Here is a 26503-nt window from a genome sequence, read left to right as displayed (position 1 = left end):
CAGAATGAGCTTTTTAAATTACAGTTTTGATTTTGTCAACCTTCTTAGCTTGTCATTCAAGGCCATTCACAGTCTGTCTGTATTTATCTGTAGAGACTTATCTCCCAATTCACTATATCATGTAGCAAAATGCAGTGCTTAAGAGCAGAGACACTGGAGTCAGATTTCTGAGTTTAAACCCTAGATCTGGCACTTCTCAGCAAGATAAGTTGATCAAGTTTCTTAACTTCTCTATGCATCATTTCTTCCGTTTATGAAATGGAAATAACAGGACCCATCTCATAATATTGTTATGAAGATTAAAGTAATTAACATAAGTAAAGCACTTTGAAAACATCTGGCACATAATAATTATTAGTTAAAGAAAGAAAAATGCTCCAGTGGAGGGATTTTATTTTCTCTCTTTTTTATTTTAGCCCTTGTGCCTAACACATTCTGATTCAAGGGAGGCCCTGATTAGAAGATTGCTGAATGAATGAATGAATGAATGAATGAATGAAAGCAGTTGCTGCTCTCTCCAAACAAAGTTTCTTTCTCCCCAAGAAGGTCCACATTTTTGTTTTTGCTTCTGTCCCTTTATACATTCTGTATCTTTGGTTTAGGAAATTCTTTCTCACCAGTATTTATATGGAATACTGCCCCTACTTCAATACTTTACTCAAATGCTACTACTTGAATAATTGTTTTAGATCCCTCTAGGAGATATAAATAACCCCCCATACTGCCTCCCACTCCCCCACCCCCACCCAAGGAAATAAAAAACAAGACCTTATTCTGTTTTGTTTAGACTTCTCTAATGGCACGTATATTTTCCTGCCTTTCATTTAGAGTTATTTATGTATATGCATTACCTTCTTTCTAAAGAATAATGATTAGAGAAGGTGGAAGAAGAATTATTTTTGCAGTATCACATGACAGCACAGGATTTTGCATGTTGTAGACATTCAATATTTTTTTGTGTTACCATATATGACTATAATTCATACAGAAACAAGTGATTATTGCTAGTAGAACAAATAGGGATATGTCAGAATTGAAGCTCTAATTGGATCATGAGGAAGAAATGTTGCAATATCAGTAAACCAAATAAGCTGAAGGCTTTAGATCTAACTAAACCAGATCAGACCCCACATAATACAGCACCTGGAACATTGGGTTTCTATTTTACAATGAAGAAAAGACATAGCACACTTACTACAAACAAGATTTTTTTTTAAAAAGTCAAGCATCATTTTCAGGAAATGATTCATGTCCTAAGCAAAATATTGTGGATCTATGAGAGTCAATAATTTGGATGGTAACTGATGAAGTAGGCAAAATTAAGTAAGTGGGACCAGATCATCTGGAAAGACTCAGTAAGAATCATCTTAGAATGCCCGCTTATGGCTCACACCTGACGTTCTCAATCATGGACTTTTTGCACCAATTGCACAACTATGAGTCTGTAACCCTATCTAATGTGAAACATTACCGGGTAGATCTAAAGAACTAAGACATTAAATAAATATGTCAATAAGTCAAACTCATAGAAACAGAGAAGAATGATGGTTACTAGAGGTTAGGGGATGGGGAAAATAAGGAAAATTGAAAAATGGAACAAAGTTTCAGATATCAGATGAATAAAATCTGAGGATCTAATATAAACACAGTCACTATAGTTGATCACATGCTGTATAATAGAAATTTGTTAGAAACAAGTTAGCATGTAAGGCGATGGATGTGTTTATTACCTCAGTGGAGGGAATCCTTTCACAATGTGTACATATATCATACATCACATTGTACACTTTAAATATCTTACAATTTTGTCAACTAGACTGCAATAAAGATGAAAAAAGTAGTCAAAATATTAATAAGAATAGAAGTTAGAAACAAATTTAAAGATACAGATTTAGCATTCTGTACCCAACTTTGAAAAGAGTAATGACCAGAAAGTAATGATTAGATTCTTATTTGCTTAATGCTTAAGGTGATTAAAGCATTAAGAGTTTCTTATGTTAGAATTATTAAAGATTTCAGTGTTCAAGTTTATAATTAAAGTTTAAATATTTGGTGGAATCTCATCAGCTTTATGCACATTTTATTAGTCATATTAGTGTATTAATAATTAGAAAATGTTAAAATAAATTGGAAAGTAGACAAAGTATAAATAGCAGTAAGTATATCTGTCTTTGCACTAAGGTTGCTTGAATATAAATGAATCTATCATAAACTGAAGTATAGATTTTCCAATAATAGATCAATTTCAAATACCTAATGTTAATCAGAATAAACCTTGTAGTGAAACATTAAGAAAACACATAATAACCAGTTAGAGAAGTCTCTCTAAATGGAAAATTCTCTTGGAAATAAACAAGTGACCTAAAATTTTTAGGATTGTGAATTTAAGTTGTATAATCACTGAAAATAAAGTCTTTTTGTAAAACCAATAAGATATTCACAGAAAGCCTCTAAGAGTCTAAGATATTAGTTTGCTAGGGCTGTGATCCTAATTACCTATATTAACTTGATTACCTCTTAAAGACCCTGTCTCTAAATACAGTCCCATTCTGAGGTACTATGGGTTAGAACTTCAACATATGAATTTGGTGGGAGGGATACAATTTAGCCCATAGCAATGACATATTTTATTTTACTTTAATGGTGAAAAATCACTTTTGATAATGTTTCTAAAATGTGAACCAGTTTTAAAGACATTTTTACACACTATTTTAAAAGAGGAAGTCTAGCCCTTATGTATGTCTGTTCACCATAGTCATGTAAAGACGGGAAAGCAAAATCACATATAAATACCCAGATGAGCCTAACTCAAGATAGACCCTGAACTTTATATCCCACACTGTACTACAAATGAATCCCAAGATTGTTTCATATATCGTCAAGCAAGACAATATTCCTCGTAAAATGATAACCTGGATCAGTCATAGACAAAGTTATATAATATCAAAATGTACTTTCAATAATCTTTCACTTCCCACTTATAAAGCCTTCTTAGACAGGGTATTGAAGACTCATATTTGATAATTTGCCTCCCTATCAATACTTTCCCAGTTTACACTCATATCCTTAGTAGTACAATATGGCACTGCTTCTCCAGATAATTTAGCAAAATTTATAAAAATTAAGTTGAATATCCCCAAATATTCTGCTTCTGGGAATTTATCCTATTGATATGCTTGCCATTGAATGAAATGATGCAACTACAGAGGCAATTATTTGTAATTGTTTGTAATAGCAAAAGATTGAAATGACCTAATAGTCTACTAGTAGGGGACCAATTAAGTAACCATGTTATAGACATACACTGGAATACTATACAGATGAGAAAAAAGAATAAGGAATTAATTTTTGTATCAATACAGAAAGGTACTGTATGTATTTTGTTAAGTGAAAAAGAGCAGGGCACAGAGGAGTTTGTGTAAAAGTAAATATATATATATATATATATATATATATATATATATATATATATTTTTAGCATTTGAATTGAAAATTATATATAATTTATATATAATTTTTAGTATTTGAATTGAAAATCTCTGGAAAAATATAGAAAACATTGACAAAGGAATTATCTGTGAAAGAAGGATGAAGGGGCGGGATAAGACCAATATTTTAAACAAAGAACATTTATACCATTTAATTTTGAATCATTATATATATACATTATATATATATATATATAATTTTATATAAGATATATAATTATACACATATAATTTTATATATACATCATTATATATGTATATAAAATTTTGTGAAGAAATATATATATTTTTAAATATGCTTCATTTGCTGATCTGCTGGTAGGTTAGGAAATGATATTACAATATTCAGGTAGCATATACATATATCTCATTTTTCCCAGAGAATCCCATTTTATATCTTGAGTCCTGGTGTCCTCTATACCTTAACATTGGCCTTGGAAGACACATACTTGTTTAGACGGTAAGTTATATGGTAATCTTATTTTTTGAGCATCTTACTATGTGCTAGGCCCATTGTTGAGGCAATGAAGCCCATTTTGGTTGACTGATTTAATTTTTATTGTGGTAAAGTTCGCACAACATGCAATTCATTATTTGAACTGTTTTAAAGTGTACAATTCTGTAGCATTTAATACATTTACAATGCTGTGCAACCATCACCGCTACTTAGTTCCAGAACATTTTCATCACCTCAATGACTTTTTCTTTAATGTAGGAACTTTTTTTGCAATAATATATATCTAGAGAGAGCAAAATTGAAATAGCAGAGTTTCTTAGAGTCCTTGTATGTCAAATCCATAACAGAGGACTAAAAATGTTTTGACATGAGCAGATAAAACGGATAAAGTATAGTATTGTGGTTATTTCACTAAATTTCCTTATGGAGGTTAAGTCCATGCCAGTGATAGAGCATCACTAAGAACTAGAATTCAAGGCTTTCACAAGGGACATAACCAAAGCCCCTGTAAATGGAATATGATCCGATTCAATAAGTAATAATTTTCATTATTGGTATTGAGATTCAACAGGGGAAATGGAAAGGAAATTAAAAATGTTGAGGGTGTACAGTGTTCCAATCATTTGTGGCAGATTTTTCCCATATGTTGTCTAGTCAAATCTTCACAATCAACAGGTAATGTAGCTATTATGAAAAACATTTTATAGATGAAGAAACAAACTTTCATTAGACTGATTTGTCAAAGGTGATAGAGTCAATATGATGGAGTTGGAAGTCAAACCTAATTCTCTCATTGTATGTCCAAGGCTCTTTTCACTTTATCAGACATAAAATATAACAGCAACCTGAGACTCAGGTCATCTTCGATGAAAAAGCCATACATACATATATACTACTTCTTATTTCAAAATCATCAGGAGGAGCTGATATAGAGAGGATTTAGGTTATATCTAAGAAGGAAAATATTGTTAAAGTAGAACCAGGGAAATCACATTAGACATTCCCCACTACTTTATAAAGTGTTCTTTTAGGCATGATGCTTAACTTTCTTTTATATGATGCTTATGGCATGAGGGAAAATGTTTTGAAAATTTATATTTATATATTGGTATCTTTATTCCTAAGAGAGGGACAATGCTTCTTATAAATTATATCTTAATCATTTTTTCTTTCTCTCATAATGCCATTATACATTAATATCTTCAAATAAAAAGTAAAAAGTATTTTTAAGATTCTTAATATTTTTGCCATATAATTAACTAAAGTTGCATAATTACCACCACAAAAATTCAAGTATATTTTTGGATTGATTTTAATTCATCTTCAAACAGTAATAAAAGATACTAGAAAAAAGACTTGTGAGCAGTTAGTCCAGATAAACTCATTAGAATGGTTTAATGAGGTAGTCTGCAACTTTTGGTATTCATTAGAAAATAACTCCTAGTAACTCTAAGGAGACAAAGAAAACATTTGGATTTAAATTAACCTGAGATATGTTTTGTTCCTTCCTTATACTCAATCAAGATATACTGCATTATTAAATATTATATATTACTAAATCATATTTTAAAGAATACTTCAAGTGTCAACCTGCTATATACGCATGTAACAAAATCACACATATATGTGATAAGCTAAGACAACTGAAATGGAAAGTCATGTTTCCCATCTAAAAATTAATGTGTTTTAAAAAATCTGAGCTAAGCACTTATTACTGAAAAGAGAAATTTCTTTTGCAGGACTGACTAAAAGAGAAATTAAAGTGAAAAATGAGTAAGGTAAAATATTGTGTTTCTTAATTACTATGTTATTTGGAAGTTCTAAATCCTATTTCAAGTGGTATGATGCAGTTCTAATGTTCAGAATCCTGGTTTCAGAGCTAAATTTTTGCTAATAATAACATGCTAAGCTAGTCATTAAGAAAGGACTTTAAAATTATGTATATGCATCTATCTCAGGGAAGAAATGGCATTTTTGAAATGTTTGAATGTTATTCCTCCAGTATAAACTCTCCACTAGTCCAATTAACAGCAAGTAACAGAATTTATATTGTCAGTATTATCGTAAGATCCACAGGATGCCCAAATAAGTGAAAGAAGATTTCTTGAATTCAAAGCATCTCAAGTTTCTCAGATCACAAGCTTCACTTTTAATTTTTTTTCTAGTCATGAAGATATAAATAAACTTCAATATTATAAAGTTAAACTTTAAAAAAAAAAGTAAACTTGCATTTCTACTGGGAAGTCAATCTGTAGGTTTTGTTACATTTTACAAAATTCATAAAAAGCTGTTTTCATATATATCATAATGTGCTAGGGAACCCATTTTATTTTCTCAAACCACAACTCTCATGAAATTTAGATGTGAAGAAAATGTAGTAGGCTAGTTTTCCCTATATATTTTTTTCTTATGACATCTAATTTTAGCCACAGACAAACTTGACATGAATAATAAAATATTTATGTAAAAAACAAATGAAAGTTTTAGATTTTTGATCTCTATAGCGTACTTGTTCTTCTGATGATCTAAAATAATATTATATACCAGTACTACTAGGAAAGCATTTTGGAGTTGTAAATTGTCAGTAAGTAGAATCATGGTTTGGACTAAGACAAATATAAGGAAGCCGGAATAGTCCTACTAGAGGTTATGATTATGAGATATTTAATTTAAATCAGGAAATGTTTTTAGAAATCATCAAGTCTAAATTTTCTCATTGTAAATGTTAGGAAACTGAAAGCAAAGAGAGAAAAAAAAAAACTTACTCTTGAATTCAGTTAGCCAATTAGTAGCAATGATTGGAAATTGACCTCAAATCATTGAATACTCAGCCCATTTTTTCCCTTCTAGAATTCCGGAAGGAAAAGATCCTATGTAGGATTCTGGCATACACTCAAGGACACAGAGTCATGGTAAAGACTAATACTTGTTTTTTCCCCCCCATACTTCATTATTCTTTTCAGCTTGTGTTGGCCACTATAATTTTACCAGACTTGAAATTGAAAGGAGTAGATAGATTTTCATGCTCTTGATACTTTCAAGTACCTAGTATCTAGTAAATAATTTGCACATGATATGCAAAGAATTTCAAAAAGATTAAGCAATTATATTTGCAAAAGAATGTATGTGTATGAAGGACGAAAATGGTGCAGACTAGGATAGATTGTCAGTTTATGACAAACTTGCCTGTCTGAGCAGCAGTTTTAAATACATACTAGGAAAGACCAGTCAGTTCTTTGAAAAAATAAAGTCCCTCCTGTCACCTTTCTAGATATCATATCCACACGAACATTAATTGAATGCTTTCTGTGTGAGAGGCACTATATCAAGTGCTTTCCAAGTATTTGCAGTATTGCATTTGATAACAAAACAATTTTATCTCCAATTTATAGGTGAGTAAACTCAAGCGTAAATATGGATTGTACCCAGGCTGTCTGACTCTGGAGCCTATGGTAATAAGTAACACTAGTCTACACTGCATATTTATTTTTAAACATAAGGTTATACTTTATAATTAAAATCATACTTTGAGTATCATCCTTATAATATGTTAGCTATTTCCACAAAATTAATTTCAAGGAAAAAAACAACAAAACAAAACAGTACTGGTCTAGGGAATTTAGATTAAGCATTTGGATAATTATTCATTATCAGCCATTTGCTCTAATTGTATGGTTTAGTGACCACTCCTATCTTGAAACTATGTCATAAGCATTCACAATTTGCAAACAAACAAACAAACAAACAAACAAACAAACAAACAAAAAAACACTCCAAAGATGATATGAGATGGACTTTTATAAGGACAACTGCTATCTAAAAACCCTAGTCATTAAAGATAGCTTTGTGAGTATGGCCGGCCTAGTGGGCTTGGCCCTACGCCTCTGCTCTCAGTGATAGCAATTTGGAATATCCTTCCTGTTTTTTTTTTTCCATAGTGAAAAAAGCATGTATTCTTGTAGTTGGAATATACTGGGCCTACAGTGTACTCTAAGGGACCTCTGGTACGTGGAAATAATGAAACTGACCTTCCATTCATCTCTGGCCTGCGAGTGATCACAGAGCTGGGAATCCAGTAAGTTCCACCAGGAACTAGAGTCATAAGAGGAATTAACAATATCCTTGATCTTCTAAAGCTACAGGCTTTTTTTTTTTTTAATGTATTAAATACCTAAAAATGAACAGGCAGAGTTACTCCGCCTTTCTAATTCCTAGAAATCAGATGAAGAATCCACAAAAACACATATACAAAAATGATTACCGCTGTAATTAAAAAAATAAAAATGATTTAAATGCTCAAAAATATGAATATATTACAGACTATAGAGAACAAATTAATAACATGGGGAAATGTTCACTATATTAAATGAAAAATCAGGTTTTTAAACAATATGTATACTATATAAAAGATTTAAATAAAGCAAAATACACATATAAGTATACATTTGGACTAAAAACTAGAATAATTTCCAAAATGATGGAATTATAATTTTTCTTTTTTGTGAGTTTATGTACTTTTAAGTTTGTCTATAAGAAGTATGCTTTTAACATGACTTTTAAAAATTATTTTATGTTATATAATAGATAATAAAGAAAGAAAGAAATTACATCAAGAAATCCATGTTAATCATAATTCCAAAATTTTATATCTGAACTTCCCAGCTACTGGGAAAATAAGGAAACTCAACAGACTGTACAGCTATCACTCTGTGTCTATGTATGTATGTATGTATGTATGTATGTATGTATGTATCTCATAAATACATATGGAAGTTTAACCATATTGTAATTCCTTTTAAAGACATTATTTAGAAGACATATACTAACCTTTTAATGCAGCAATATATTTATATGTATATATCTAATATATTTACATGTGTATGTCCACATCATATTTTACTATGGATGGACATATATAATTTACATCTCTGTATGAATATGTATGAATATTCATATGTGTGTTTTGCAATTCACATTTATGTTTAAATTTATGTGACCATTCTTTTAATGTTTAAAATTATTATGGACAAACCAGTACTCAGGCTTCCCTAAGAATACTCCTTTCCTGCTAAGGGCACTGGTATGTTGGCACAACAATTAAACATTCACGATCATCATCTATTATGTGGGTATCATCTTTCCTTTTGAATGGCATTTACCATCTTACCTGATTAGCACTTTATACTCAATACGTCTTAACGTCTTCTCTTATTTCTATGACACCTTAAGGACAATGATAAAAAGTGGGAATGCAGATGGAAAGTATCTTATCCATCAAAGATGCAAATTCAAATTCAAGTGCTTTATTTTAGCACATTTCAGTGCTGCCTGATTGACTACTCCATACACAAAAGAATGAATGGCAATTGAGGCCAATTATGCTGCACTAAAATGAGTTGTGGAAGGAAAAACTTTTGATGTAGAGTTCAATTGTAAGCGACAAACAGTATTATTCTACATTAAGCAGCAGCATTTTTCTCATCTCAAAGCTCAAAAGAAAATTTTCCTGGAAATTCTTCTGAAAAATTCTTATTATTCTGCCTGCAGTAAACAAGTTATGTAAGTCTGATACTTGGTGTACTTTTGTAGCTATTCCATAGCTTTATTCAGCGGTCCAAATACGACCTTGCATGGGGACCCACTCTGGGCAATGGATAATACTGGTGATCAAAAAAACATCAAACACATCATTTCTGAGTTTTTCTATAGTAGATTTATTTACAAATTATTTTGATCATACTTTTTAGTCAGGGGGATCCCTAACCATTTCTTTATATTATGGCATACATTTAAAATGATAATATTTGGATAACTGCCATAAATGTTGTTGGTTGCCCAGAGTTGGGGCTTATACTGAAGGTACTGATAGCTGTAGGCCCTCTCTAACCACTCAGATAACCCATGTACAGCATGGCAATTGGTACGGCCCAAAAACAGGAAATTGTGGAGTACAAGGATCTTTTTATTGCAGTGAGTAATATATTATGCATATATATGCCTTGTCTACAGCTCATCAGCATAATGGCAATGTAGAAAAGAATTCCATTATTTAACAGAGCCAAATTCATATAAATGGAACTATAAAATAACCAGAAGTACATATTTGGGATAATTGTTAAACACTGGCCTGTGAAAAAGGTTTACAAAGTTTAACCCTAAAGTTAGAATCATATAAAGACAAAAATTAAAAAGCCCAACTACTTAACAATTTAAAACTTATGTAGTTCAAATGGAGAAAAAAAGAACATATGAAAGAGATAAAGTTTAATAAATTTATATATTAGCTTGTAAGACAAATGCACTAAAAAAAAAAAGTTTACCAGAGATGAAATACAAATAAGATATAATGAAAATGAAAACAAGTTCAAATTAATTAATGATCCAAGAGGAATACACAGAACAATGAGCTACTTCCTACCAGCAATTGAACAATTAGGATACTATTTAATATAATCAAAAATGTTGGGAAACATATAGTCTCATATTTTATTGCTAAAATTATAAATTGTTAGTCTTCAGGAGGATAACATATATCAAAAGTGTTTAGTTGTAGACCCTTTGGCTAGCCATTTTATTTACAAGAATTTTACTCTGGGTGAGGGAAAATACATACTGTCATTGACATTTGAGAATGTTTATGAAAATAAAAAAAAAAATGAAAAAAATATACAAAAGTAGGAAATTGGTTAAATAATACATGCTATAGTCATAGGTTGGAATATAGTTCAATCATTAAAAATGATCATACAGGGGCAGCCGGATGGCTCAGTTGGTTAGAGCGCTAGCTCTCAACAAGGTTACCGGTTCAGTTCCCTCATGGGATGGTGGGCTGTGCCCCCTGCAACTAAAGATTGAAAATGATGACTGGACTTGGAGCTGAGCTGCACCCTCTTCAACTAGATTGAAGGACAATGACTTGGGGCTGATGGGCCCTGGAGAAAAACACTGTTCCCCAATATTCCCCAATAAAATAAAATAAAATAAAATAAAAAAAAAGATCATACAGAATTGAATTTATAAATACTGAAAATAGATTATATATTTAAAACTAAAATATCTGTTCTGTAAGAAAATACATTATGTAATTATAGAGATAAATATAAATAAATATAAAGATAAATAAATATAAAAATAAATAAATATAAAGATGTAACACTCTTAAAATAATCTAGGAGTGTATATATCAATATTTTAATAGTTGTTAGGGTGGTAGAATTATTTTCTTCATTATGTTTGAGTTGCTAATACATATTTGGTACATGTACTACTTGTGTAAAATAAACAAACTAGTAAATAGTAGTTGTTTCTTTCTTCTTGAGTAGTACATGATGGCGAAGTAGCAGATTATTTTTTCTAATAGCCTCCTGGACATTATCCATGTTATTTTGTTAATTGCCTCAGAACTTATGTTTGGCCATGACTTAATGAAACAGATCCAAAATCAGATTTTGATTAGCCAGAGTCTGTAATTTAACCATGGTTATTTCTGACATATTCTTATAAGCAAGAGGCAATTTCTGAATCTTAAATATTGCAAAGTCATAATTGAAATTCATAATGATCCCATTCAATATTTATTGAGCATTTATTACATCTGAGGTATTGTGTTATTTATTACAGGGTGGAACAAAGATAAAGACATGGTCTCTGGCCTCAAGACACTTACAGACTGGCAGAAAAAATACTACACGCCTCACAAATGCGTGACTTTCAGAAATCACCAAATTCTCATCCAATACAGAAATGTCACCTATCATCACAATGTAGACTGCGATGAATCCCACGTAAAGTTTCCAATAAAATGAGTTTACAGAAGCTACAGATGATTTTCTGAAATGACCTTCAAGAATCACAAAATAAAATTATTTTCAGTAATTTATACTTACTAAGGCAAGAGATAATAATCACTTTAGGAGCTTTGGAACAAAATTGGTTATACCAAAGGATTTTCTGTTTACTTTCCATTATTCAAAAAATTATCAGAACAATTCATTATCCAAAATTCGAGCTAATGAAGGCTTTATTTCTAAAGGCATAGGGAAATATTTTCTCCATCAGTAGGTTGAATTTTATTATTCTTAATTTCATCCCATTCTCTAGAGCAAGATGAGATAACAGTGTCCTATATGATGACTTCTATATATTTTGACTAAAATTTTTCCAATGCTTTGTTTTTGTCATATTCTTTATGCAGGAAAAAATCTCTCAGTGCCACATAATGAAAATGTTAGTAATTTTCCCCAGTATTCCTTTGTCTAACCATGTCGCCCAAATGAGAAAAAAAAAAAAAAAAAAAAAAAAATATATATATATATATATATATATATATATATATATATATATATATATATCGCCCTCCCCCCCAATTTTTTCACAAGTCCAGGTAATAAAATTAGAATAATATAATGGGAGAACTCAAGCATCATCTTTTTCATTTTTATTGTGTGTGTGTGTGTGTGTGTGTGTGTGTGTGTGTGAGTGTGTGTGTTGCAAATGTAGAGGGAGAATGAGTTAGTTCTGTGAGATATTTTTGTAAGTACACCAAGTTTCTCCTTGAAAACAGAAAAAATAAATTTGTAACCTGGTAAATATATATAATATTTAAAACACTATTAGTAAAAACAAAACAAAATGTATTATTTTGACATAGAGTATCTGATTTCTTTTTCAAGAAATCATTACTGGTAGTGATTTGGTTAAAAAGCTCACATTGCTAGATATAGTTTGTTTTAAATGTGAATCTCTTACTATTGTACCCTTGTGAAAATTAAGAGACAAAGACATATAATTGGTAATATTTCCTCAGTACATGAGGATGTTAATAGTAGGAGTTTTTCGGTCAGTCTGAAATCTTAGAAGTAGAAGGGACTTTCAGAAATCACCAAATTCTCATCCACTACAGAAATGTCACCTATCACCACTTTATTGGATAATAAACACTGATAAATTCTGGGTCAGGATCTGGAATATAACGAATTAGGTTCAGAGCATTTAAACACATTTATGAAAAAAGTTTTGTTATTCACTAAGATAAATTCCAGGTCATAAGTGAAATATCCTTTTTCAGATATCCTTCTCATTATGTAAGAGATAGCATTTGTTCTACAATTTCCAGTTTAAAGAACCTTCCATTTTGTGAAGGTAAAATAAACAAACAAACAAAAAGACTATGGGATAGTTTTGATTTTATTTTTTTCTCCATTCATCTTCCTAGATTATTAGATGCAGGTCTATTATATAGGGATTACTTTTCTTATTTAATGAACTTTGAGGTAAAACTGTTTCTTCTGAGCTTTTTCAACTGGTTTTCGAGCAAGTAGGCATTGATAGCATGCATAATCACAGTATCTCAGACAGAAATAGGTGTCTAGCACTGGCAGGCGAGTGTTTCTTTATGAACACTCTTTATGAGTGTTTCCTTAGACACTCATAAGTCCTGGCTGGAGAAGACCTTACTTTATTGAAGGTAATGGCAAAATAGAACTCCTGCATTTAAGGGTAGGCTTCTGTTTCAGAAATTTTAAAATAATGCTTACAACCTTGCATTACTTTTTAGTTATTATTTCTGCTTTTGTGTGAACTGAAACCTTCAGGAACAATTGATTCTTCACATTCTAAAGCAGGAGTCAGCAAACTATAGCCAGCAAGGCAAATAACCCACCATCAATTTTGGTAAATAAAGCTTGTTTTAAATGCAGCTATTACAGTAGGCAGGAAGAATAAGGCCACAGGGAGAGAGGGGAAGGAAAAGATGAAGGTGATGGGAGACAACGGGGAAGGAGATGAGGTCATCTTAAAGCAAAGTGCAGCTACCAGACCAGCTAGATTTCAGAGGCCAAGAGCAGACCCAGGACACCAGCTTGTCACTTTAGGTGAACTTTAGTTAATTATAACAGGTTATAATATTAGCATGGCAGCCAAGAAATCTCGCTCCTTGTATTGCCATGACAGTTCCAACAAGATCTAAATAAGGACAAAAATCCCACCTCCTGATGGGAAAGAGTGATCAGCAAGGACTTGCCTAGGGATATTTGAATATTTTGCACCCTCGTTTTAATAGCAATATATTCCTAAGCCTCTTTGCCTTCAAGGTAGCTGTTCTTTTCCAGGCCTGTCCACTCTCATCTTCTTGAGAGTGTAATGTTCACTTTTCATAAATTCACTGCTTGCTTGGCTTATTCAGTGTGTCCTTGAATTCTTTCCTGCAATAATACTAAGGATCTGTTTTCCAGCATCACAGCCATGCCCATTTCTTTATTATTGTCTATGGTTATTTACTGGCAACATAGAGTGGTAGTGACAGAGATCTTATAGCCTACATAGCCTAAAATATTTATTCTTTGTCCCTTTACAGGAAGCTTTCTAATTTCTACTCCACAGTCAGATCACTATTTAAATAAAAAAGTAGAAAACTTGTAAAACTCTTTTTGCTTTTATTTTTCTCAGGATGTATAAAATATAATATATACATAATAGTAATATATGTTTATATATTTAAGTATGGACAATACAAAAAAGTGACTACCTTAGTTAAAAATTAGCAGTTATATATCAAATAGTATTCAGTATTATTAGTTAAGGACTATTTTGTTAAATCGTTGATTATTGAGAATCTCTAAAAAACAATAGCGGATTGCAAACTTGTTTTTTGCTTCAAACACTATTTAGAATATATATTTAAAAAAATATATCTGAGGTAACAAAAGAATGATGAGATACAGCCAGCTCTAAGTATTATTTTACAGAAATGGGTTTTCTGCGTTTATATGATGGTATATATTCAAAGGATATTAACATGCCTGATATATTTCCCCACACAGATTATTAGTGGGAGAATTAATGTAAAATTGAGAAGAAAGACTAGTTTCTCAGATGAGTCATCAATATTACATGAATGATATTAGTCACTGAAGAAGATGGAGCAGTACCTTCTACAAAGAAGTAATAAGGCTGCAGTAACAACAGGAGAGTCAAAAATAATAAGAAAAAAATGTTTTTGTTTCAATCTTTTCAAAGTTTTCCCTGAGTGGAATACATTTGATGAATGTTAATCCTTTAATAGGGAAGAGGAAAAAGAAATTGATAGTGGAGGGAGATATTTTATTATCCAATCACAATGCTCTCTTACTCTATTCAGAAAGAACAGGTACACTTGAATTAAAGGTCGTTTTCTGTTCCTCTTTGTGGAATTTCCATTTCTAAGAAATAAAATAAATTCATTTTCTCCACTTTGGAGCAGAAACTGCAACTTATTCATTTGGCACATGGTAAATGTTTGATAAGTGTTCATTGATCTTTTATATAAGCTTATTTTTTTAAAGAAACATTTTGAGAGACAAATTTAACTTTTTTCCTGTGAATGTACTAGCATTTAATAACTTTATGGTTTCAACATAGCAAATGATACCCTACTGAACTGAACTGGAAATTCACTGCTGTGTTCAATATTTCTTCCTTTGTTAAAAAAATAATTGAGCCCAGGGAGGTGATTATTTCTCCAAAAAATGTTCAACCTTACCCACATGGGCAAGTAGAAATACTGGTTTTTGAGCCTAGAAGTCAATGATAATCACTAACTGTGAGACCTTTGGCCTCAAGGCCTCTAAACCTCCTCATTAAATGGGGGTTGGAATATATGGGCCATTGGGGTCCTCTCAATTACAATGAAGGTCATTTGGAGGCTTTGCAAGTAAACTAAGAAGGAAATCGGTTTGGATGTAAAAATAATCATCACAGTAATAAGATGAAAATGGGCTGGGAAAATTATTAACAATAAGAAATATGTAATTTTTAGTGTCAATAATTCTTTTAAAATAAGGACTATTCTCTTTATACTCTTTATATATATATGCATATATATATATATATGGTGGAGATGTTTAAAATATATGTTTTAAAGTATTTAAAATAATTAAAAAGACTGATATTAAAAAAATAGTGTGTCAAATGTGTTTAATCAATTAGGTTTCTTACGCTCACAAAAAACAGAAACTTACTCTGGTTAATTTCAGCAAAAGGAAATTAATTGGAAGACTACCTGGAGCTTCTAGAATAAATGGGAAGGGCTGAGGACAAGGTCTGGACAGAAGAAATATCTGAGGCTGGAAAATAATTCAATTGCTTTCAAAAAGTCTCTGTTCATTTTTTCTATTCAATTGTACTTTAAAAGTAACTTTATGTCATATAAATGTTTTGAAGGCTATAAGATATAACCATCATATACTGACAAACTGAAAATATTTTAACCAAGTATCTTAACTGTGCATTCTTGATTTGAATCCCTAAATACAAGGTGATGATTTACTCATCAATTCAGCTATGATGGCACAAGAATTACCTCCCTCCCTGTTTGGCGGAAAAGGAGGGCTCTGCATTGTTCTTTCTCATACTTTTCCAGTTCACCCACTGCTACATTTAGGGTCTATTATTACCATCTTGCTTCTGATAGCACTTTCCATATAAACTATTCTGTTTTGAATGAGAAAAAAGATCCAATCAAAGCAAGAAAGCAGATTCATCACTTTCTTAACTGAAAGTCTAAACATAGGCAAGAATTGATACAGCAACTTAACCATTATCACCAAGGACCTGATTTGTCTCTGTCTCCCTGACTTCTCTTCCGTGCTATGGTTTTACCCCAATCCACACTGTTGCTTCTTAACACCTCCTGGCTTCCCTGCTGTGGTAGTAAAATGACTGTCACAGTTTCACCAAGCACCATCAAAGGAAAGAAAAGTGATCTTTCCCTGCAACTTACAAAGGAAAGAGAAAAAGCTTTCCTCAAATACAATTAATGTGTTGCTGCCTCATTGGACCTGTTTGTGCAACGTGTCCACCTATCCATCTATAAACTGACTACTGTTATAGAGATGGGTTGTGATGACTAGATTAAGTCAATCAGGGTGACCTTTACACATGTAGCTCAGGACAAGCCCAGCTAGAACCACGTGCTTGAGAATGGAGGAAGATGTCAGCCCCAGCAAAACCTGGGTGTTACTGCCCTAAATGAGAGGGAGTGGATGGAAAGCAAAAATGACAGTCGTCTATTACATATTAATTTAGGGACTACCACACCTTCTTATAGTAGTTTCATAAAAAATAATGTTCCATTTCTAAAATGTGAGTGATATTTGATTTTACAAAAGACTAAGAGACAGGTTTATACCATCTGACTTCATTATTCTGCCTCAACAAAGTTCCTTTTCTAGCTTACTGCTAATAATGTATAGTACATAATCATTTCCACTCTTAGAAAAGAACTGTGAGAATTACCTTATTTCACAAAGGATACTATGGTGATGGCTTTTGGCCCCTGATGATGTGGCATCTGCTGGATTCAGATCAGTGACACAGGAAAAAAAAAAAATGTTCTACCCAATATTGACCAGTTTTTAAAATTTCATATGCCAACAAATAATTTAGAGCTTTCTAATCTTTTAGACTATGCATAACTCTATATCTTGGACTATGCATAACTCTATATCTATACATGTCTGTGACCACTATGTGCAAATTTAAATATTTCCACTTACACTGTCTATAAGAATGCATATTAAAATACGTGGCTTGATATCCATCATTCTGCTCTAACAATAACCCATTCTTCCTTGAGATAAGAGGGCTAAAATTATTTTTGTAGTATCATTACTTGATTAAGTTGTCAAAATATTCCTATGAAGTATTTTTTTCAAAACATCTGTGTAATATCTTTTTATGCTACGCTTAGTGTTATCAGAAATTTGAGTCAATTTAAAGATTTATCTACAATATCCAATCACTTCAATAAATATTAATAGAATTTTTCTTTCTTCCTCAATGATAATATAAATATAAGATTTTTTTTATTTTACCTCTACATGCTAGGGTGAGTATCCTGGTTTGTGAAATCCCTCCCACTGGACCATGGAGAAATCCCGGTGATTTTATTCTCATACCATTAGCCATTGTAACCAGCAATTCAGATTGGTTCCTCATTATATATCCTGCTCATATACAGCTGCAGTGACATGACTACGTCCTCCAGCACTCTCGATCTAAGCCAGAGATATCTGCCAGTGAGTTTGGCCTAAGTACAAAAAAATGTTATCATAAAACTTATGTTTTATTGCACCCTTTCACAATATTTCAGTAGTAGAAAAATATAATTCTGTGTAGCTAACATGAAGAGTATGGTCTTAAGCACAATCACATAGGTAAACATTTAATTTCACAATGGGTCCAGCTTCTGTGGCCTAAGAGCTGTGCAAAAGTAAGATTAGAACATGTTAAAAGAAAAACAAAACTTTATTAGTCATGAATTTGCTGGTTTTGTGAGAAGCTTTTCAGATTTAATCTAAATAGAAATTGTTTTTAATGTTTTATTTACACATAGATGAATATGCATGTGTGTACATGCATATACCAGAGTCAAGTAATAGACCTGGCACGGAAACTATTTCTGTGTAATATTTAGCATATTCCACAAACATTGGTCAAATAATAGAACGTCAGTTTGTCCTCATATTGTCTAGATTATAGCCAGATTCAACACTAGTGCAAAGAAAGGCCTCAGGCTTTAAATTAATTCATGCTCATTCTCTAATTCACATTATGCCAGCCCACAATCTTTGTTCAATTTCATTTGAAAGAGTTACCAAAACAAATCACTAATTATGTCAAGTGTTCAGAGAAACATGTTTGATGTAGACTTAAACAAAAGTTGAAGTATTTCAGTGAAGAGCAATGGTTTCTGACAAGTGAATATCTCAGCTATTCGTGTTATTTAAACATTACACCATCTTCCATTTCAATAACATCAGTTTTATCATGTCACTTTTTTCTTGGCATTTTCATTTCAGTAGTGTTTGCTTTGGTTTGGCCTATTAAACACCTTTACTTAAATTGGTGCCAATTTTTCCCAGACTACAAACGTATTTGGTAGAATATATTGATAAAGGGTAAAAGAAATAAAAGAAACAATTTTAAAACATATACTAACAATCCTAGGAATGACAGACATCAATGCTTGTCAATAAAGTATTTACTGTATCTGTATCAGACACATTTTCTGCTCAATTCACACCGACTCCCAAGTAATCTTTTCGATCAAAGTTTGAGTAAGTTGTTTACATACTGTTTAAATTAATTTAGAATGTTCTGCAACTAATTCTGAAAAGTAGTAATGAGATGTGGTGTACATTCCAGAAAGGGGCTTCATCTTTTTTGGTCTTCATAAACTATTATCCATCTCAGAAAAGACAGCTGCCAGGAATTCTCTTGTTATAAAAGTTCTACGGCTATATTGAGGGCTAATAATCAAACATGGAAGTGAGGTATGTAGAGGAGGAAGGGCACACTCTTCCTTTAATTCTCGAGATAGTGCCCTGGATGGGCAAAAAATTATGCTTCATTTTCATAGAGCATCTCTTGGAAAACCTATTATGTATAAGGCATTGATTTAGATTCCAGGAAACCATCCATGAACAAAACAAACAACTATCCCTCCCTGTCCTCATGTGCCTTACATTTTAGAGAGGAGAGACTGACTGTACACAGAGTCCATGCATAGATGATATAGAATGCCATAAGTGCTAAGGCAGTACAGGGTAAGGGGCTCGGTAGTGCATGGGCGGGTTGGAACTTTAAATAGGACTGACAGGGAAGTTCTCTCTCTCTGAAACACCGTGACTGTAGCAGAGCGAACAAAGCAGGGAGTAGTAGGAGTTAGAGTCAGTTAGTTAAAAGGTCAGATTCTGTAGGTCCTTACAGGACATTAGAAGGTCTTTGGATTGCACCCAAAGGGAAACAGGAAGCAGATCACAGTATGGTCTGACTTAGGTTTTTAAGAATAACGATGGCTGACATTCAAAGAACAGATTGTGGGGATAGAGAGTGGGGATAGAGATGGAGCAGTTTGTGGGCTACTGAAAATATCTTAGATGGGACAAGAGTGGAGACAGAAAAGGCAGTGAGATACAGATGGAGTCTGACTATGTTTACAATAGAGGCAATGAGATTTCCTAATGAAGTGAACGAGCAGTATGAGATAAAGAGAGGAATAAACAATGACTCCACCATTTTTGGCCTAAACAACTGCATGAAAGGTAAGATGGCCAAGGTTAGACAAATGACATATTACAACTGACTACTGACAAAGAGTTTGGTGAAGTAACTTGTGTTATGTTATTCACATTATTTCTAAAACATCCCCAGAGCAGAGATAACTTGGCCACATCTAAGAGTTTTTATTCTAGGAAATTATATAGTGCTAGTGAGCCCTCATTCATGGAAAACTATTTAAGAATTGTAGCTCCAGAGGTTGGAGGTATCATTCTACACACAGCTAAAAGTTGCTGAAGACAGATCATAGTATGGATGTAGACTTTGAAAATCACATCAAATGTATCATTCAAGAAGTCAATAATGGTGAAAGAGTAAGGAGAGATGCTATCTGGGCAGCAACAGTCCTCGGAGTCACTGATACGTGAGTCTGGGTGAGGCAGAGTAGAATAGAGAGTGCATGGTGGGGATGTAGGTTCTATAAGCCTTAAAAAAGAACCTTCTCCTTAGCTTTGCTCTCTAAGAACAAAGAGACTTGGGTAGGCTAAGACTCTGGTACCCGGTTCTGAGGAGCAGGGTAAAAGCTAATGTGTTATTACCTTTTGATTGTACCACAATCTGATCTGATATGGTTTTGTTATGGGAAAATAGATTTACATGTTATGCAATTTTTAAAGATGATTTTTGCATGTTAATTAATTAAACAAGGATGCCATGGGGTTGATAGACTTTAGTGGCCTACATAAGCAAACCAAAATCTAAGCCTGTAATGCTTCAAGGTTAAGAAATCAAAATGTATGGAAAACGAAGCACAACACAAACAGTCAATTCTTCATCAAGGAATGTAACCACTTAAGCCATGGCTAATCAAATAAATTCCTTCTTTTGTTTCTGCCCCTTCTCTATATAAGAGTTATCCCTAGCTCCTGTTGGCAGAGAGCTCCTAACCACTTCCAGTTTGGTACTACCATGTTTCCCCGAAAATAAGACCTAGCTGGACAATCAGCTCTAATGCATCTTTTGGAGCAAAAATTAATATAAGACCCAGTCTTATTTTACCATAAGACTGAGTCTTATAGAATAGAATAGAATAGAATAGAATAGAATAGAATAGAATAGAATAGAATAGAATAGAATAGAATAGAATAGGAGTGTAGTGTAGTGTAGTGTAATGTAATGTAATGTAATGTAACATAATATAATAATACCAGGTATAAATCTAATCTAATCTAATCCAATCTAATCTAATCTAATCTAATCTAATCTAATACAATACAATACAATACAATAACGGGATTTATGTTAATTTTTGCTCCAAAAGACGCATTAGAGCTGATTGTCTGTCTAGGTCTTATTTTTGGTGAAACAGGGTACCTGATTCGAATCAATTTTTGCTCAAATAAAACTCTCAAAAAGTTTTAATATGCCTCAGTTAATCTTTTCACAGACATAATATATTTTGATTTGCACAACAGCTTTTTGAAGTAGGCAAGACAGTATTATTATTATTATCCTTGTTTGACAGATTCCTTGGTCTCATTAGTTTTGGCTCTTTTCAACACCTAATGCACACACATACACACGATATTTATGAAAATAACCTAAATCACAACATGTTTTTGTTTTTATTGGGTGCATGATAATATGCATCAATATTATAATATTTTAAGAATTATTTTTATATTGTCAAAATATAATTTGTCTTCCTTACAAAAGGAAGTAAACTGACTTAATGTTCTTACTTTTCTTAGAATTAATAGCAACAGTAATTGAGTACATAGGATTCTTAATTTGGAACATACAATATCAATACAGTGGCATTTTAGCTGTGATGACAGCAGTTTTGTAACATGCTTAAAGTATACCATGTAACATGATTTATGTTACTCTCATAGTATTTGCAAATAATCACGTCTTGCAAGAGACACTTTGTGATTAAAAAATATTGACAATTATAATGTTGCTCAATGCAACTGTGAACTGTTTTCAAAAATATGTGTATTTTATGAATGCAATTATTAATTTTTTTCTAACTGGGTTTTCCTGAAAGATGAACTTTTGCAATAACAGGAAACATTTTACTCTCTGTGCACCTTGTATACTATTCACGGTTAAGGGACATTTATCTGTATTGTATTGTCCTCCTAACTCCATACTTGCCAAAGTAAAGCATTTGTCTGGGAAGTGGTCCTTCTGCTGAACTACGCTGCTTTTCAATACATCTGTTTGACTGAGAGACCCAGTTGGCTATTGTTTTACTCTGTTTCCAGGACTAGCTGCTTGAAAAGTGTGAAGCAAGCCTGGCTGCAATTTACATTCCTGCCAGTCTAATCTCATTACCAGCAAATCTTAGCTGCAGAACTAAATATATTGTACCTCCCCTATCTGAAATTCCAAGCTTGTAGAGTTGTTCAGAGGACACGACGAAATAACTAATAATATATAAGTATGTACGTAATACAAAAGCTGGCACATACATGTTCAATAAAATTCTCATTTGCCTTTCCATTTTGCTTAGCGAAAGAACTCTGCACTGCTTTCAGTTCTCAATGCTGACTTCCATCACCCAAGTGCATACTCAGTTAAGGCTTAAGTCCACTAGCCCATCACTCTCAAAATAGGGCACCTGTGTTTGAATTAATGATCATAAGCAACCTACTCTTGAAAGACCAAATGCATTCCTTTGAGATGATTTTTAAAAAGTGAAGTACTAGCCCTGAGGATGACTGAGTTGAGATCAATTACAGTTATAAAATGAAAGCGATAAAAGTGGGGCATTTTTTTAATGATAAAGGGACACTTGAGGAACTTGATTATTCCTTGAAAGAAAGAAAAAGAGACAGAAAAATGGGAAAAAGAGGGTTAATGGAGAGGCATGGAAAGAGGAGGTATAGAGGGACTAGAGAGAATGAAAGTGAAAGAAAGAGTCAAAAAGAGAAATTAACTCTGAATTTGTTTTATGCCTGGTACATAGCTTACTATGTGAATGCATTCAGAAGAATGATTGACTACTTTTTTACCATTTCTCCCCAAATCGTCTGTATGTAATTTTAATAGAATAAGATACAATTATTAGGATACTGAGGTTGTGCTATATGCTATACATAGCACAGTAAATAGATCTATAAATACTTTGCTCAACTGGTACCATTTCCTAGGGAGGTTTATTTCTCAGGAAATTATTTTATGTATTCATAAAGTTCTGATTTCTTGCTCAGGTATGTTTATATTAAGGAAACAAATGTATAAATGAAGTGGACTTACCCAACTTGTGTTGTCTATAGCCAAAAGATGTTATTAGAATGAGCAGAGAAGTTTACAGATAAAATTCAATTCCATACATACAATAAAATGTTTTAGGAAATTACAAAAGATCCAGAAAACAACTAAAAGTACCAAGTGTCAATGTTGGGAAACTTATGTTAAATCTTTACCTATGCTTCCCTCATAAATTACCTAAGACCAACATCAGAATTTCATCCAGATAAATTATGAGCCTGACCTAAATATACTGTTTATTTTTTTAGGCCGAAAGGGATCAGTGCTCTCCAAAAAGCTAATAGGTTAGGAAAAATGTAGACATGAATAAATTGCTTTTAATGAAGTAGTGAGTCTATAAGAACAACTATCTTTTTAAACATGATGAAAAATCTTTTGAGAAATTTCTGAACACATCATAGGACAACTTACATAGAACTCTAAAAGATTTTCTCAAAGGGAGCTGAAAGTGTATTGCTATAATAAGAGCTCTTCAAGACCCTGACAGATTAAAAGACCACACCATCCACCACAGGGCTTCGTTGCCAACTACAGAGATTTCCTGAGGTACTTGAAAAGCTTTTGGCTAAATGAACTCTATGTCTGCATACTATGGTTACATATTTGAAGTTAACAATTTTTATGATTTTATCTTTTGAGATACATTTGGTGATGGGAAATTTAATACTGAACAGTAGCCTCTTGAAAACTTCAGATTTAAGGAGCCTTCTGCACAAATTGAAGTATTCACTGCATATAAAATTATTGCAATTTTAACAGACTTAGAATCTGATGATTACTTTAACATTCATGCTGAGATTTTCTAGATGTTGGCTAATGTTAGCTAATATGTGTCCTTAGATAAGTATATTTTAGTTTCTGTAATTCTTTCTCATTGAAAAGTGAATAACTTAAAGAAAAAATTTTAAAACAGTATTTTAGGCTTATGCTCAGCACTCTTATTTTAGAAATTTCGCATCTCTACAGCATGAGATAGAACCTTTTGAGGATGATCTTTTTTTTTTTTTTTTTTAGGATTTACAATGAGTACATATTTACTAAAGTTTATGTATAATATCTATCTAATCCCAGAGGTAAATACTGTTCTGACTTCTTTCACAACAGATCAATTCTAGAACTTTGTATAAGTGGAATCATACAATATGTATGCTTGTGTCTGGCTTCTTTTGCAAATCAAAACATTTTGAAATTCATCCATGATGTTGCAACTGTCAATAGATTGGTACTTTTTTTTTTATTATTGCATCTGGTTCTTGTACTTGGTGACTATCTGGTACGTTCTGGAGGGATTTCGTGCAGTTAACCCGTCCTGCCTGCAGCATTTGGTATGCTACCCCTGTACACTCAGTGAAGATGTATGGGGAAGAATCATTAAGTTCATACTAGCTCTATGGCCAGACTATTGGAATTCTAAATCATGATACCATCCCAGGGTATCTGTTAAAAGTTTATTAGAAGTTTTGCTGATTTCTCCTCCTCTGCTTTTTTTTTCTTCCCAATTCCTTTTCTTCTTCTTCTTCTTTTTTTTTTCCTTCTAAAAATACTTTATCACTTTCTGGATTTCATGTTATTTAGGCTTATTTGTTTGTACCCTCAGGTCTCCAAAAGATTTTTGAAAAAAAACTATGATTTTGTAAACTATCTCATTTGTTCTCATCATAGGGTTGGAACAAGATTCCTCTTGGAGCAATGGTCCTCTGAAATGTTTTTATCTCCTGACTGGAAGCAAAGGTCCCACACGCAAGCTTTATTTAATAAAATCAGAACCTACAAGAAAAGCAATGCCTATTCATTTATTTATTCATTCAGGAAACACTAAAAAATAGTGTCTATATACCAGACACTAGAAATATAGCAATAAACAAAACAGTCTGAATTCTGTCCTCTAAAAGAGTTTACATTCGACTGAGGGAAAGAGATCACAAAATTAATAAGTTACGTAATATGTTAATGATAACACTAAAGAGAAAAAAATAAAGCTCTAAAGGAAATATACAATGTCAGGATGGTGTGTCACATTTTAAATATGGGGGTCAAGGATTTCTCACTCAGGAGGTGAGTTTGAGTAAAGATCTGAAGAAAAGACTGATACTTTAAATCTGTGAAACCTTTCAATCAGAAAGCTAGATATCGGATAGTTCTTTCTGCCTATGTCTTAGGAACTGCTGTATGGTGTACAAAGTTGTTCCCTCAACCTTCCAAAAATAGAACCCTCTGCTCCTATAACACACAAATATAAATTAAGTAGCAATATAGATACCATCATACTTGACTATCTTATTTGCAAATAGTAAGAAAGAGAAGTTAAAACACAATCTTATGAAAGAGTACTCATATATACAAGAATAGGCACTCCAATATACTGCTGTGATATTATTAACTAATATTATTTGACCCAGAAATTCATATTTCAGAATTTATTCTATGAAAGTATAAAATTGCAGATTGACTACTGCACTATAGAAACTGGAAAGCTAATGATCACCTTAAAACTTTCTGAGACCTGTCTGACACCAAGTCCAGGGACCTGCATGAGGTTAGTAAGGTTAAAGTATGTAGCATTAGCTGCTTCTGCTACAACAGGACAGCCACGAAGGTGTTTACTGACACTGCATGCATGGTAAAGGAGTTATGACCTGTGGCTTTGTGGGCTTCAAGATGCAGTTTGTGGGGCACGTATCCCTATGTATTATGACTGAGGCAGTGATGCTCTAAAGCCAGTAACCATGGTGATAACTTTGAGCTCACTAGATCTTAATAGAAGTGCTAGAGTTCCAGAGTCAGCAGTCAAGCCAAAAGCTTCTTAATCTCCAAGCTTCCTACACTCAGAGGTAGCAATATCCTTGGAAGGCCTCCATTATCATGTTCTGTGAGTGATTCCTGGAAGACCTAGGGGAGGCTCTTGCAGTCCTTTCAAAGATTTTGTAACAATTAATTCCATATCAAAAACTGACTTCTTCTTAAAGAGAAGGGCTTATTACATTCAACTGTCTAATGACTAATAAAAGACCTAGTTGGAAAATGGCAAGAGGTCTGTACAAATATGTGCATAGTGTTATTAGCAATAAGAAAACAAAACAAACAAAGAAAAAATAAAATAAACTTTAAATAGTATATAAATGCTCAAAAAAGGAACTGGTCAACAAATGGTAATACAGCTATAAAATGAAATAATGTACTTCATTATTTATTTTGAAAAACAGACATTTCAAACCTATAGGAAAGCTGTAATTAGAGTATA

The 26503-nt window shown here is 32.5% G+C and overlaps 1 protein-coding gene across 3 annotated transcripts in view; it reads right to left on the bottom strand.

The window, feature by feature from the left end:
- The window catches only part of NAALADL2 (N-acetylated alpha-linked acidic dipeptidase like 2), a 1226521-nt gene that overhangs the window by 261066 nt on the left and 938952 nt on the right, over positions 1-26503 (bottom strand). The gene's annotated exons all lie outside the window — the stretch shown is intronic.

This window comes from Rhinolophus sinicus, chromosome 17 (genome assembly GCF_057876585.1).
Source record: "Rhinolophus sinicus isolate RSI-liver-muscle chromosome 17, RSI-T2T, whole genome shotgun sequence".
In the NCBI taxonomy this organism is placed as follows: Eukaryota; Metazoa; Chordata; class Mammalia; order Chiroptera; family Rhinolophidae; genus Rhinolophus; species Rhinolophus sinicus.
This window is presented reverse-complemented; position numbering and strand designations above follow the sequence as displayed.